At 41.1% G+C, this 5,935-nt stretch overlaps 1 pseudogene; it reads right to left on the bottom strand.

The window, feature by feature from the left end:
* Nucleotides 1–2,303: 2,303 nt before the first annotated feature.
* Nucleotides 2,304–2,945, bottom strand: LOC109392677 (60S ribosomal protein L10a pseudogene; annotated as a pseudogene).
* Nucleotides 2,946–5,935: the final 2,990 nt, after the last annotated feature.

Genomic DNA, 5,935 nt, shown 5'->3' with positions numbered 1-5,935 from the left:
ATAATTGACTTCTACTTTTATGTTATTATCATCAGAGGGGATGCTTGATATGACCAGTCTTCCTGGATTTATTGAGACTTGTTTTGTGGCCTAATATGTGGTCTATTCTGAAAAATGTTCCATGTATACTTGAAAAGAATTTATATTCTTTGGGGTGGAATGCTCTAAAAATATCAATTAAATCCATCTGGTCTATTGTGTCACTTAGGCCACTGTTTCCTTTTTTATTTTTCTGTATTGATAGCATATCAATTGGTGTCAAGGGTGTGTTAATTCCCCTATTATGATTGCATTACTGTCGATCTTTCCCTTTATGTAAGTCAATATTTGCTTTATATGTTTAGGTGCTTCTATGTTGGGTGCATAAATGTTTACAAGGGTTATGTCTTCTGTTTGAATTGATGCCTTTATCATTATGTAATGTCTGTTTGTCTCTTATTATAGCCTTTGTATTAAAGGCTATTTTTTGATATATGTATTGCAACTTATTTGTTTTTTTATTTGCATGAAATATCTTTTCCCATTTTTAAAATTTTCAGTTTGTGTGTGGCTTTAGGTCTGAAGTCAGACTCTTGTAGACAGAGTATGTGTGAGTCTTGTTTTCTTATCCATTCAGCTACCCTATGTCTTTTGATTGGAACATTTAATCCATTTGCATTTAAAGTGATTATTGATAGATACATAGTTATTACCATTTTATTATTCATCCTTTTGTTCTCTCCTCCTTCTCCTCCTCTTCCTCCTCCTCCTCCTCCTCCTCCTCTTCTTCTTCTTCTTCTTCTTTTTCTTCTTCTTCATAGCATTGTGGTCAGAAAAGATTTTCGATATGATTTCAATCTTCTTAAATTTATTGAGACTGGTTTTGTGTACTACCATATGTTAGGACATATGGGGGATGGGGGCTCTCCACCTGCTTTAATCTGCATATCACTTGCTCAGCAATAGAGAGACTGGGCAACTCAGAAGCTGCTGCTGGGGAAAAGGGCTCAGTCAGTCATGCACCGACCTCCCTCTAGACTTGAAGTGAGTTTCCCACAATTAGCTGCTGTGTGCTCTGGAACCGTGCTCACCACCAAGAATCCTCACAGGTTGTTGCGGGCTGTCTGTTGCCGCAGAAAACCCTCTGTGGCCTGCAGAGGTAGGGGTCAGGGACCAGGGACTCAGGGTGCCTCTGGCAACACATCTCTAGGTGGGGAGGCAGGCCCCCAATGCACCACAGGATGTGGTCAGTGGCCCCCACCAAGTCAGAGCAGCATGCACTCCTGCATTAGCAACCAGCCCACACAAATTCACCAGGAAAGCCCCAGCCGAATCACGCAGGTGCACAGCTTGCGGCCCTACACTCCCAGGAAAACTCCCAGTCTCAGCCTGTCCCAAGCAGCTGCTTGCAGATCAGGTGAAGCAGCCCAACAGCCAATATCCACCCAGGCAACTCTTCACTCACAGTGTGGAAATCGGAGACCTACGGCTATTCGCGCACTCCCGGATCTCAATAAACAGTGTACTGGAATCAGAACACGCCTGCCAAGAGTTTCCTTGGCTATACAACACAAGCAGTGCAGAGGGTGGTGATCAAAGACTGCATGCACACACACACATGCACACATGCACACACGCAATCCTATGCCAATTCCAGCAGACCAATGCAGTCCTAGACTTGAGCCTCTGTGGGAGGGCCCAGCCCTGAAAAAATGGCGCCCTCCTGTGCACTACTCATGTGCAAGCTCCACACCAGGGGAACAACGGTCCCAAAACCTCCAGCTCCTGCATCAACAGCACTCAGTTCAGTCCTTCCTGCAGGCTCCTCGGCCCTGCTCACACAGTTACTCCCTCCACTAGGAACCGGGTGAGTGCTCACCAGCGAGTGAGTTGGTTTGCTGGCTCCACTGGTTCTCCAGCTGCCCTCAGCCTCATTGAGTTGAGCAAAGAGAGTCCTCACTAATTTCTACTTCCAGCTATCATAGATGTGCTCTTCCTGGCAAAGTAACTCTGGGCTGGTGAGCACGGTGTGGGGCCAGAGGGTCTCTCCCCCAACCAGAGAAGACTCCCCACTGCTGAGGTGTCCCTCACGGGGTTTGCCCCCTCTTGTCTCTGCCCCTCCTACAAGACTCGATGTGGCCTCCTCTTTTAGTCCTTCATTTAGAGGTTCTGTTCATCTAGTGTTCAGGGAACTTCCGAGGTTGAATATCTTATAAATTATTTCTAATTTTGGTATGATCTTGGGAGGCAGTCAGCACAACATCTGTCTATTCTGCCATTTCACTTATTTTTAATGGTAGCACTATGGTTTATTAAGCTGTGTCTTAGCACAGGCCCTGGGGCTTTCCCATGGTGCTCTTCATATATAATGCTGAGACATTCTGCCAGTTCTTTTTGAGCAATGACACCAGGAAATTGACAGCTAATTTGGTGTTGTACACAAGCTCATCATCTGTCATTTTCACGTGGCCAAAGGCCCCTTCCAGACAAAGCATTTTCTTCATCTGGAACTTGATGGTGGATTTCACTTCGTTGGCTTTGGCCACCATATTCTCATTGTGGGTCAGCAAGGAAGGGAACTTGCCAGCCTTATTCAGGGTTGGGCCCAAGATTTGTGGTATCTGTTTGATTAGAGACTCTGAAGCCAAAAAGGCATAATACTTGTTGGCTAGTTTTTGTCCAGTTTCTTATTCTTGTTGAGTTTCTTCAGCGCATCAATGTGGGGGATAGTCACAGTCTTGGCCTTTTCTCAGTGCTGACGGCCCCCAGAACACATAAAGAGAACTTGGAACAGGGAGTGGGTTTAAGCCTGACAATACCCGAGAAGCATTTGTCCTTCTGAAGGTCATAGTTCTTCAAGTCGATCTGCAGCTCAGCTCCAAAAACTTCTGGCACTTATGCTGGTTTCCATGCAGGACTTCCTGCACCACCTTGTAGAGGGTATCATGGAAAACTTTGCTGCTCATGTTATCTTGTGCAGCAAAAACCAGAAAAGAGCTAGATGGTTAGTTACTTGAAGCCATAGTTTCTATCATTGAAATCTAGATAAGATTCCAAGTCACCCTGGACTCTCAATTTGCATCTAGGTTCCACAGGGTCTTTTTCAAACTCCATTTAGAGACCTAAAGATCCATCCAGATGTTTAAAGTTTCTAGGTCCCTCCTGTCTTGTTCTCTTCCAGTGGCTCCTGGAACTTCCAGGCAAATTGTGCCCTCTTCCAGATTCGTCTTCTCAGAGTGGAACACCTCCTGTGTATTGTTAGAACCTGGTGACTAGTCAGATTTGAGATTTGTAGCTAGAATCTTGCATGATTCATCTCAACACTTGGTAGTCTTAAAGATTCAATTTGCCCAAGAATCCAGAAAGTTAATATGAGGCTAGGTATCTTTGAAGATACCTATTTTTCTTATAAACTAGTCTATTAATTGCTGCTTTATATTAAAATTGAACCTCAAGAGACACTTGTTAGTCTATGCCTTTTTTTGAGGGGGCTCTCTGAACTGTCTGTTGCCATGTGCCTGGAAAATGATGATTTTGGTCTTGGGGTAAGAGAACACCCTTATATTTTGATATCTACCTTTATATAAGAACTGCAGAAGCTTGACAAATGTATAGCTGGAATCACAGGTAAAATGAGTCAACTGGGAGTTAAAGCTACAAAATATCTTCTGATAACAGGGAATTTTCCTGTTACTTAAGTATTAATGGTTACTATTACTGTTGTTGTTACTAATTGGGCCAGGGTCTCATGGTTCACTAAAGGCTTTCTATTTAATCTCCAATTTCACAACCTCTTCCCTGATGGGTGTAAGTGAGGGTTTCAGGGGGCCTTCTCTAAGGCACTGGGATACCTGTCATTAGAGGTGGGAGGAGTGAGCCACAATATATCTTAAGCTGTCAGACATATCTAATGTTGTTTCAATTACTTGTTTTTATTTTTAATTCTCATCCCTTCATCTCACCCCTTTGACAATCAACATCTTGGTCTCTATATGTATGGATCTATATGTTTTGTTTTGTTTATTCTTTTTCCTTTAGAATCCACATGTATGTAAAATCAATAGGAATTATCTTTCCTCCTGACTTGTTTCACTTAGCATAATACCCTATAATTCCATCCATACTGTAGTAAATTGTAAGATTTCACTCTTTTTATTGCTGAGTAATATTCCATTATATATTATATATAATAATTATATGTAATAATCATATGTAATATATATGAATATATATGTGATTACACACACACACACACACACGTGAGGCTTGGCAATTAAGTTTGCTAACTTACCACCACAAACTTACATTGGCAACACTGTACAAACAGATCAGTAAGGATTCATAACCTTGGTATATCAGTGTCTTACAGCTGTGTTCATGTGGACATGTGGCAGTGTCTTGCTGAGTATGGTTCGTTATTGTTGTTGTGTGTTTTTGTGTGCTGTCATGAGAATTTCTGAGCTTGAATTAGAGTAATGAACAAACATTAAATTTCTTGTTAAACTTGGGAATAGTGGAAGTGAAATTAGGGACATGTTAGTCCAAATTCATGGGGATAGTGCCATGAAGAAAATGGCAGTGCACAAATGGATTAAACATTTTTCTGCGGGGAGAGAACATGTCACTGATGAAGAGAAGCCAAGGCAAGCAGTAATGAGAAGAACTGATGAAAATATTGCAAAAATTCATCAAATTGTGGGTCAAAATTGTCAGCTGACTGTGAGAAGCATAGCAGACCAAGTAAACATTGATAGAGAAACAAGAAAATCTTAACTGAGAATGTTGGCATGAAAAAAGTGTGTGCAAAAATGGCCCTAAAGGAGCTCACTGATGAACAAAAGCAAAGGAGAGTCGAAGTTTGCCGAAACCTTTTGGAGAGACAAGATGATGTTTTAGACCATGTTATCACTGGTGATGAGACATGGGTGTACCAATAAGACCCTGAAATAAAGCATCAAAATGCACAATAAAGTGCACAATACTCCAGGACTAAAAAAGTTCTGTCAGTCCAAATCATGAGTCAAAACAATGTTGCTAACCTTTTTTGATATCAGAGAGATTATTCATTATGAATTTGTACCAATCAAGTTTACTATTTGGAAGTGCTGAAAAGGCTGCATGAAAAAGTTAGATGACCTTAACTTTTTGCCAACAATTCAGGGCTCTTGCATCACGACAATGTACCAACTCACATGGCACTGCTTGTGAGGGAGTTTTTAGCCAATAAGCAAATAATGGTATTGGAACACACTCCTTACCCACCTGACCTGGCCCCCAATGACTTCTTTCTGTACCAAAAGATGAATGAAATATTAAAAGGAAGATATTTTGATGACGTTGAGGACATCAAGGGTAATACAATGACAGCTCTGATGGCCATTCCAGAAAAAGAGTTCCTAAGTTGCTTTGAAGGTTGGACTAGGCCGTGGCATTGGTGCATAGCTTCTCAAGGGGCATACTTCGAAGGTGACTATAGTGCTATTCAGCAATGAGGTATGTAGCAGTTTTTCTGAGATGAGTTCTCAAAACTAATTGTCAGGCTTTGTATATATATAATCTTCTTTATCCATTCATCTATTGATAGACATCTAGGTTGCTTCCATATCTTGGCTATTGTAAATAGTACCACCATGAACATAGGGGTGCATATATCTTTTCAAATTAGTGTTTTTATTTTCTTTGGATAAATACCTAAAAGTGGAATTGCTGGATTACATGGCAGCTGTATATTTTTTAAATTATTTTTTATTGTGAAATACACATTTTTTAGAAATAGTTTCAGCTGTACAACACAGTGCAATAGTTATACTTTTTACCCCTTGAGGTGACAACCCCCCTCCCCCAATCCCCACCTCACTTCCCCCCCAATATCATATGTATCTATTACAATTCCCTTGACTCCACTCACACACTATACTCCACGTCCCATGACTATATATATATATATATATATATA

Source organism: Hipposideros armiger, unplaced genomic scaffold (genome assembly GCF_001890085.2).
Source record: "Hipposideros armiger isolate ML-2016 unplaced genomic scaffold, ASM189008v1 scaffold_343, whole genome shotgun sequence".
In the NCBI taxonomy this organism is placed as follows: domain Eukaryota; kingdom Metazoa; phylum Chordata; class Mammalia; order Chiroptera; family Hipposideridae; genus Hipposideros; species Hipposideros armiger.
The sequence above is the reverse complement of the archived record's forward strand: the minus strand, read 5'-3'. Positions and strand labels throughout refer to the sequence as shown.